Here is a 10,372-nt window from a genome sequence, read left to right on the forward strand (position 1 = left end):
CAAACTGAAGCCTTTTCCACATCTCTGGGCGGTCAGACTTGCTCTGTCTGTTTTTGCTGCTCGTGACCATTAACAAGAACAGGCCACGAGTTCAATGTTTATCAGCAAATGGAAGATAATTGGAAAGAATTCTGTGTTACTCCAGACCAGTGACAAAGATGCAATGGATGTTATTCAAAATAAATTCCCTTTGACATTTTACGTAAACTTGTTTGCATCTAAAAGTTGGATTTTAAGTGTTACAAAAATGTGTCAAATTATTGACTGACCATGTGACAGCGCACATGGGGATCAAATCCACAGCCTTGTTGTTATCAACACTGCGTCCTAACCAACTGAACTAAGCGGCCTATAGACAGAGCCAGGTATGGGTTTGAGCCGCATGCTGTGCGGTTTGTGTTTTATTTCTCACACTGGGTGACAGAGCGATTGTGCAAACAATGGACACATCACATCCCTGAAACATTGTTCTGATAGAAAACAGTGTGAAATTAGAACTGAGCATGGAAATGGAACGGAACCAGGAATCAGGACTTTAATCCATTGAAGTTGATCTTGAAATTCAACCATTCACTGAACATTCCAATGGATCGAACTCTCTTCTGATATCAAATCCAGGAACTTGAGCTGCTGTAAAACATAACTGAGCCTGACGTGATTCGAACACACGACCTTCTGATCTGGAGTCAGACGCGCTACCGTTGCGCCACAAGCTCACAGCTAAAGCAAGGTCTTCCATTCCTGGCAGATTTCCTTCTTGTTTAGATTCAGTGATTGAAATTAATTCAATCCTCATCTGACCTCCGCTCTGCAAAGGCCTGCCACCCGACCTGAACCCGACGGGACCCGTGTTGGGTTCGGGTCGTGTCGGGTCGCTCTTCCGGGTCTGGCTTTCGGGCTCGGGTCAGGTCGGGCCAGGTTCGGGTCGGGCTGGGTCCAGGTCGGGCTGAGTCCGTGTCGGACACACACAGTAAGTATTACATTTAACTAAGCTGGGAAGTTGAGTTTAATAAGTGTCAAAAGTTGAAAAGCCAACCTAAGCTGGGAGTCCGGGTCATCAAGGAGGGAAACTCTGAGTCTGCTCAGTGAGCAAGTGAGCATCTCTATGACGTCATTGCGCTCATGCTGCAGTTTCCTGTAGATTCGGAATCGGGAGGTAGATAAAGTGAACATTCCGGTGGTCGGGTAAGGTTCGGGTTAGTTTGGGCGTGGGAATAAATGGAGATACACGGGCCGGGTCGGGCTCGGGTCCAATGTGGTTCTGTCGGGTTCGGGTCGGGTATTTTTTCCTGACCTGAGCAGTCCTTTACCGCTCTGTCAGTTCAGTGCCGTATTTAAACTATTACTTGGAGTTCTGTTTTACAGGGTCTCGGCTGTTTAAGTGTTTCCCAGACCCACTACTCTGATTAATCAGACATTTTGCTGCTAACTGCTGCTGCTTCAATTGAAATGTAAAAAAGAATTTCCAGTGACCTGCAACCAATGGACAAATACATTTCAGAAAGTTAAAGCTCATTCGCCAATCCACAAATGTGTCTTTCTGCTTATATTTATAAACAACTCCTTCTCTCCACTATGAGAACTATACAATCACTCCAGTTATTTGAAAGTTAGTATAAGATGTTCCAGTTCATCAATTTTAAAACTGCAGCAGGTATTTTCCAGAAAACTTCTCTGTTGGAACCTCAGTCCCATTTAGATTGAAAGTGGACAATTAATGTATTCACTTGTTCATTGTGGACAGGTGTCTGACTTAGAATAACTCTCATGAACATTCAATGAGGTGGCAGTATTTCTGTGCTCCCATTTTACACAGTCTGTCCTGTTCATGCACCATGTTTTTATTCTCCTCTCCCATTCTCCACAGGATACAGATTACAAGCATCATCACTCTAGCTGTTGAAAAGCATTGGAAGAATCTGGTCACACAGGTATTGAAACATTCATTTTCTGCCATTTTACAAGTTGGTTGCTTTAAACACAGTACAATGTGCAATCATCTTGAAAAGAGATTCTCTTCAATATCCAATACAAATTGAATTACAAACCTGACAGACAAACACAGGAGAACAAGTGACTAGTGAACACAAACCTCATGGTGCTCATTTTCAGATTTATTGCAGTCATCTTACAAAACAAGTGAAAGAATATTCCAGTGAAATGATTTGGAAAGTAGGTGTGACTTTTGTTGGTGCCTTTCTTTGCTCTGTTGGTGAAACTTTCTTGCACCTGACTCCTGTTCATGTCTCTGTTTCCTCTATTGAATGAGGAAGGAGGTACTTGATCAGAAATCAACTGGATTGTGTACCTTTGAGAGGGGATTTCTGCACCATCAGGGCTGGAAACAGGAGTGAGTGTAAGACAATGTGTGGAGTTTGATTTTGTACAGAGGGAGAGCAAATCTAACAGGACTGTGAGATATTGGCCTGGATTTTACAGCCCCAATAGCGGTGAACTCTGAGACTTTCACTGCTATTGAGGGTCTGAACAGCACTGCAACTGCCGGTACATGCACACACTAACACCAGCATCTGGAAGTTGTGGTGGTGAGAAATGTGCTTAGAAGGAGCCTCTGATCATAATCGCACCAGCCCACTCTTTAAAGTGACAGGGACCTGTAGTTCAGCAATTTGGGCTCATTGCCCACAATGTACCCTGATTTTTACCTGGGTTGGATTAAAGCCGGTACCAACAGGCTCAGGGCTGCTCGGGAAGGACTTTTCTGTTGACACAACAGCTCCACTATTCCAGGAAGACAACGGCAGCAGCAGGGGTCAACTCTCAGAAAGGAGTTCAGACATTTTAAATGTTGTATTTTATTTCATAATTGTATGTAAGTTTTTAGCATGGCCTGATCAGAGTTCTTAAATTTACATCTGACTTTTTATTAACAAGATTGAAGTGTTTTTAAAAGATCTCGAAATGTATATGACTTTTTATCAAGATTTACTTGGCTTCTTTGTAAAGACTCGAGGAAGATTGAAGTGACTTTTAAAAACTACATCTTATCCTTTAAAATCCTGCTTCCATGCAGATGACATTGGAAGATGACTTCAGAATAACTTAGACAATCTTTCTAACAGGTACTGCAACAGCTTAAGTCCTACTTTCTGCAAAAGCTGGTGAATTATCTTCCGGGAGCGGAGAGGAGCGGAGCGGAGCAGACCTATATGGAGCGATATGAGGAGAACGCCGAGAGCGGAGCCTATAAATCCAATCCGAGGATCGAGGCCCAGTCTCTTCCCTTCCAGGAGTGGAGTGGAGCTCTTCCAGTGTGCTGGAGTTTTGAAAGAAAAGAAGCCAACTGTAATGTCAGAGGAGAACTGCAAGGTGATTGGTTGGTGAGTCACTGCTGTTAGTGTATTTAAATATCTTAAAGAAAAGGGCAAAGTTTTTTAGTTGAAAAAAAAACCTCTACTGATAAGGTGAGTACTACTAAAGTGTTTTTTTTATTCAGTGTAGCTTATGAAGGACTTTAGATTGTCGTGGGTAGAACAAGGCCCCGAGTGTCATTAGTATTTTTTAATTAAGGGAGTAACTAATTAATCTAAGGGTAAGTCATGGCAGGAGAGCTCAGCCCCGTGATATGCTCCTCCTGCGCTATGTGGGGACTCAGGAACCCTCCCAGTCTCCATGACGACCATGTGTGCAGGAAGTGTATCCAGCTGCAGCTACTGGCTACTCGCATTATGGAATAGGAACTGCGGGTGGTTTCACTGTGGAGCGTCCGCGAAGCTGAGGGCGTCATGGATAGCATGTTCAGTGAGGTGGTCGCACCGCAGGTAATGGATGCACAGGCAGAAAAGGGATGGGTGACCACCAGATGGAATAGTAGGAGCAGGCAGGTAGTGCAGGAGTCCCCTGTGGCCATCCCCCTCTCAAACAGATACACCGCTTTGGTTACTGTTGGGGGGAAGACCTCCCAGGGGAAAAGAGCAACAGCGCGGTCCGTGGCACCACGGAGGGCTCTGCTGCACAGCAGGGGAGGAAAAGGGGTGGAAGAGCTATTGTGATAGGGGATTCTATCATAAGGGGTGCTGATAGGCGTTTCTGTGGCCGCAAACGAGACTCCAGGTTGGTATGTTGCCTCCCTAATACAAGGGTCAAGGATGTTTCCGAGCAGCTGCCGGAAATTCTGAAAGGGGAGGGTGTGCAGCCAGAGATCGTGGTCCATATTGGTATGAACGACATAGGCAGGAAAAGAGATGAGGTTCTGCAAAGTGAATATAGGGAGTTAGGCAGAAGGTTAAAGAGCAGGACCTCGAGGGTTGTAATCTCAGGATTACTCCCTGTGACACGTGCTAGTGCGGGTAGGAATAGGAGGATTAGGCAAATGAATGCGTTGCTGAAGACTGGCGAAGGCGGGAGGGCTTCAGGTACTTGGATCATTGGGATCTCTTCTGGTGCAGAGGTGACCTGTACAAGAGGGACGGGTTGCATCTGAACTGGAAGGGGACCAATATCCTTGTAGGGAGATTTTATAGTAATACACGGGGGGGTTTAAACTACTCTTGCAGCGGGGGTGGAACCCAAAGTAGTAGTCTCTCCGATGAGATAGTTGAGGCAAATGGAGAGGTTAAAGCAAGCAAGTCCAGTAGGCAGGCCAGGCAGGGGCAGGACAGGGAACGTGGAAGGTCTGGTAGGCTAAACTGCATTTACTTTAATGCAAGTATCCTTACAGGTAAGGCAGATTAACTCAGAGCATGGATCAGTACATGGGATTGTGATATTGTAGCTATTACGGAAACGTGGTTGAGGGATGGGCAGGACTGGCCACTCAATGTTCCGGGGTACCGATCCTTCCGGCGTGACAGAGGTGGAGGTAAGAGAGGAGGGGGAGTTGCACTATTGATTAGGGAGGACATCATTATTTAGAGAGGATATCCCGGGGTGAATGTCCAGTGAGGCCATACTGGTAGAACTTAGAAATAATAAAAGGGTGATCCCTTTGATGGGATTATACTGTAGGCCCCCCAATAGTCAGAGGGAAGTGGAGGAGCATATATGTAGGGAAATCACAGATAGGTATAGGAATTATAGGGCTGTAATAGTAGGTGATTTTAACTTCCCTAAGATTGACTGGGACTGCCTTAGTGCAAAGGGATCAGATGGGGAAGAATTTGTGAAGTGAATCCAGGATAGTTTTCTGAAGCAGTACGTGGATGGCCCGACTAGAGAAGGGGCTACACTCGACCTCCTCTTAGGAAATTAGGATGGGCAGGTGGTTGATGTGTCATTGGGGGAGCACTTTGGGAACAGTGACCATAACTCTATTAGCTTCAAGATAGTTATGAAAAAGAATAGGACTGGTCCTCAGGTTGAAGTCCTAAATTGGGGGAAGGCTAATTTCCATGGCATCAGACAGGAACTCTCAAAAGTTGAATGGGAGAGGCTGTTTACAGGTAAAGGGACGTCTGGCAAGTGGGAGGCTTTTAAAAGTGAGATAGGAAGAGTTCAGGGCCAGCATGTTCCTGTTAGATGGAAGGGCAAGGCTGGCAAGTTTAGGGAACCTTGGTTGACGAGGGATATTGAGGGTCTGGTCAGGACAAAGAAGGAGGCATACGTCAAGTATAGGCAGCTGGGATCGAGCGAGTCCCTCGAGACATATAGGGGATGTAGGAGAACACTTAAGAAGGAAATTAGGAGGGCGAAATGGGGCCATGAGATTTCCCTGGCAGATAAGATAAAGGAGAATCCTAAAAGATTCTATAAGTATATTAAGAGTAAAAGGGTAGCTAGGGAGAGAGTAGGTCCCCTTAAGGATCAGTGTGGCAATCTATGTGTGAAGCCACGCGAAATGGGCGAGGTCTTAAATGAATATTTCTCGTCTGTATTTACCGTGGAGAAGGTCATGGAAGCTAGTGAGTTCAAGGGAGGGAACAGCGATATCCTGCAGCATATCAACATTACAAAGGAGGAGGTGTTGGAGGATTTGAAGCGCATTAAGGTGGATAAATCCCCAGGGCCTGATCAGATGTATCCTAGGATGCTATGGGAAGCAAGGGAGGAGATTGCTGGGGCGCTGGCAGAGATTTTTGTATCATCGTTAGCCACGGGTGGGGTACCGGAAGACTGGAGGATAGCTAATTTGTTAATTAATAAATTAAATAACAAATCATGTCGCCTCTTTCTCTTCTAAACTCTGGCGGAGACAAGCCTAGCTTGTCCAATCTTTCCTCGTAAGACAGCCCACCCATTCCATGTATTAGTCTAGTAAACTTTCTCTGTGCTACCTCCAATGCATTTACATCCTTCCGCAAATAAGGAGACCAGTACTGTACTCAGTACTGCAGAAGAGGTCTCACCAATGTCCTGTATAGCTGAAGCATATCCTCCCTACTATTGTATTCAATTCCCATGGTGATAAATGATAACATTCTATTAGCTTTCCTAATTAAGTGCTGGACCTGCATACTAACCTTTTGCAATTCATGCCCTCGGACACCCAGATTCCTCTGCATCTCAGAGCTCTGCAATCTCTCACCATTTAGAAAAGATGTTTTTTTATTCTTCCTGCCATAGTGGACAATTTCCGACTTTCCCACATTATACTCCATTTGCCAGGTCTTTGCCCAATCACTTAACCTATCTATATCCCTTTGTAGCCCCCTTATGTCCTCTTCACAACCTACTTTCCTACCTATCTTTGTGATCAGCAAATTTAGCAACAATACCTTCGGTCCCTTCATCTAAGTCATTTATATAAATTGTAAAAAGTTGAGGCCCCAGCACAGATCCCTGTGGCACACCACTCGTTACTTCTTGCCAACCATAAAATGACCCATTTATGCTGACTCTCTGTTTCCTGTCAGCTAGCCAATCTTCTATCCATGCCAATATGTTACCCCCGACACCATGAGCTTTTATTTTCTGCAATAACCTTTGATATGGCACCTTATCCTTCTGGAAATCGAAATACAATACATCCACTGGTTCCCCTTTATCCACAGCACATGTAACTCCCTCAAAGAACTCCAATAAATTGGTTAAACATGATTTCCCTTTCAAAAGACCATGTTGACTCTGCCTGATTACCTTAATTTTTTCTAAATGCCCTGCTATAACATCCTCTGTAATAGCTCCAAACATTTTCCCTCAGACAAATGTTAAGCTAACTGGCCTGTCGTTTCCTGCTTTCTGTCTCCCTCCCTTTTTGAATAAATGAGTTACATTCACTCCTTTCCAATCTAACGGAACCTTCCCGAATCTAGGGAATTTTGGAATATTAAAACCAGCGCATCAACTATCTCACTAGCCAATTCTGGACCTGGCGACTTGTCAACCCGCAGCTCCAACAATTTGTTTAGTACCACTTCCCTGGTGATTGTAATTTTCTTGAGTTCCTCCATCCCTTCAATTTCCTGATATACGGCTAATACTGGGATGTTATTTGTATCCTCAATAGTGAAGACCGATGCAAAGTATCTGTTCAATTCATCTGCCATCTCTTAATTATCCATTATTAATTCCCCAGACACACTTTCTATAGGACCAACAGTCGCTTTGTTAACTCTTTTCTTTTTAAAATATCTATCGAAACTCTTACTAGTTGTCTTGAAATTTCTTGCGAGCTTTCTCTCATACTCTAATTTTACCTTCCTTATCAATCTTTTAGTCATTCTTTGCTGTTTTTTTAATATTCTGTCCAATCTTCTGACCTGCCTCCCACCTTTGCACAATTATAGGCTTTTTCTTTAAGTTTCATAGTATCTTTAACTGTTTTCGTGAACCATGGATGGTGAGTCCCACCTTTGGAACTTTTCTTTCTCGTTGAAATGTATCTGTTCTGTGTATTCTGAAATATCCCCTTAAATGTCTGCCACTGCATCTCTATTGACTTATCCCTTAACCTAATTTGCCAGTTCACTTTAGCTAGCTCTGCTTTCATGACCTTATAATTGCCCTTATTTAAACTTAAAATACTAGTCTGGGACCCACTCTCCTCTCCCTCAAACTGAATGTAAAATTCAATCATATTATAATCGCTACTACTTAGGGACACCTGAACTATGAGGTCATTAATTAATCCTATCTCGTTGCACAATGCCAGGTCTAGTATAGCCTGCTCTCTAGTTGGCTCCAGAATGCATTGTTCCAAGAAATTATCCCCAAAACATTCTATGTATTCCTCATCTAGGCTACCTCTGCCCATCTGAATTTTCCAGTCTATATGTACATTAAAATCCCCCATAATTATCACAGTACCATTCTGACAAGCTGCCATTATTTCTTCCTTCATATCCCATCCGACAGTGTGGTTAATGTTAGGTGGCCTGTACACCACCCCCACAAGTGACTTCTTGCCTTTATGATTTCTCATTTGTACCCAAACTGCTTCTACATCGTGATCTCCTGAACTTAGGTCATCCCTCTCTATTACGCTAATACCATTATTAATTAACAGAGCTACCCCACCACCTTTTCCTCGCTTCCTGTCCTTCCAAAATGCCATGTCACCTCCAATATTCACATCCCAATCTATGTCGCCCTGCAGCCATGTCTCTGGAATGACTATCAGATCGTACTTATTTATTCTATTTGTGCTCTCAGTTCATCTGTTTTGTTTCGAATGCTCCATGCATTCAGATACAGAGCATTTAGTTTTGTCCTTTTATTATTTTTGTCACCTCTAGCCTTATCTGTCGATTTACTCTTAGATTTGTACATTCTGTCCCTTCCTGTCACAGTCTGTTTATCATTTCCCATATTTATACCTTTCTCTCTTGCCTTGTCTCTCCTCCTTGATTCACCATATCTTCCCAAATTTGATCCCTTGCCCCCACTATTCAGTTTACAACCGTCTCTACTTCTCTAGTTATTTGGCTCGCTAGAGCACCAGCACCAGCACGGTTCAGGTGTAGACCGTCCCAACGGTACAGCCACCACTTTCCCCAGTACTGGTGCCAATGCCCCACGAATCAGAACCCACAACTGCCACACCAGTCTTTCAGCCGCACATTACTTTCTCTAATCTTATTTGTCCGATGCCAATTTGCACATGGCTCAGGTAATAATCCAGAGATGATTAACTTTGAGGTTCTGCTTCTTAATTTGCTGCCTAGTTCCTCATACTGACTTTGCAGAACCTCTATCCTTGTCCTGCCTATGTCGTTGGTACCGACATGGACCACGACGACTGGATCCTCCCCCTCCCATTGTATGTTTCACTCCAGCCCTGAGCAGATGTCCTGAATCCTGGCACCGGCAGGCAACACAGCCGTCTGGACTCTTGCTCTTTGCTGCAGAGAACAGAGTCAATCCACCTTACTATACTGTCCCCTACTACCACTACATTCCTTTTTTCTCCCTCTTTGAGCCGCAAACGCTTACTGCAGACGTGTTTGCCCTGGATCACACTGGCATCCAGGAACTCCCACATGCTGCAGCTGTGACACATCACCTGTCCTGTCATCCTTAACGTGTTTCAATTAACTACTTAAATATTTTATTCAATTATTCATTTTACTGTATATTTTATTAAACTTACCACCAGTTTGTTTACTATTTTAAACGTTAGGACGAAAATGGACCTTAATCACTGAACAGATGTGCATCAAGCAGGTCGGTTCTTCCAAACCAATCAACTACCTGCTTGCCTGTGATGTCACAGCTTACCAGATCCTCACCAAACAGCTCCTTCCACTGCACCGAAGAAAGAACCAAATCCTGTCTGCTCACCCCAGCGGCTCTCTGTTTCCCTGCTCTCACTCTCCATTGTGACGTCACTCCTCGATTTTTTTTTCCCCTGCTCTGCTCCTCTCTCTCCGAGTCTGTGCTTTTGACGCATTTCTTCATTTGCTGTTCCGTTGTGCTCCTCTGTTTCTGGTCCAAAATCTGACTCTGGTGGGACTTGATCCCACAACCTTTGAATATCTTCTTAATCAGTATTTAGAAGTCCAACACACTATTCATTGCGCCACAGAGCCTCACACATTTTTATCTACATCACTAAGGCCTTTGAACTTGTCAGCAGAGACGTCCTACACACTGCGATGGAACATCGGCTGCCCTCCTGACCTCTTAGGCATCATCTCTTCTTTCCACGAGAACATGCACAGTTCCATCAGTTGCAATGGAGCAACATCAGATGCTTTCAAGATCAGCAGTGGGGTAAAGCAGGGCTGCACGCTGGCGCCAACTCTCTTAGGAACAGATGAACATAGGAGTAAGCCATTCAGCCCGTCGATCCTGCTCTGCCATTCAATTCGATCATGGCTGATCACCTACCTCAAAGCCCCTTTCCCGTGCTATCCCCATATCCCTTGCTGTCATGAGTATCAAGATTTCTATCAATTTCTGTCTTGAACATGCTCAATGATTGAGCTGCCACAGCCCTCTGGGGCACAGTATTCCAATGATTCACCACCGTCTG

The 10,372-nt window shown here is 44.3% G+C and overlaps 1 non-coding gene across 1 annotated transcript; it reads right to left on the reverse strand.

Annotated features, from left to right (window-relative positions):
• Positions 1-644: 644 nt before the first annotated feature.
• trnaw-cca (transfer RNA tryptophan (anticodon CCA)) lies at positions 645-716 on the reverse strand. Its single transcript has one exon. It is a non-coding gene; the product is annotated as a tRNA-Trp (tRNA).
• Positions 717-10,372: the final 9,656 nt, after the last annotated feature.

Source organism: Heterodontus francisci, unplaced genomic scaffold, assembly GCF_036365525.1.
Source record: "Heterodontus francisci isolate sHetFra1 unplaced genomic scaffold, sHetFra1.hap1 HAP1_SCAFFOLD_61, whole genome shotgun sequence".
NCBI lineage: Eukaryota > Metazoa > Chordata > Chondrichthyes > Heterodontiformes > Heterodontidae > Heterodontus > Heterodontus francisci.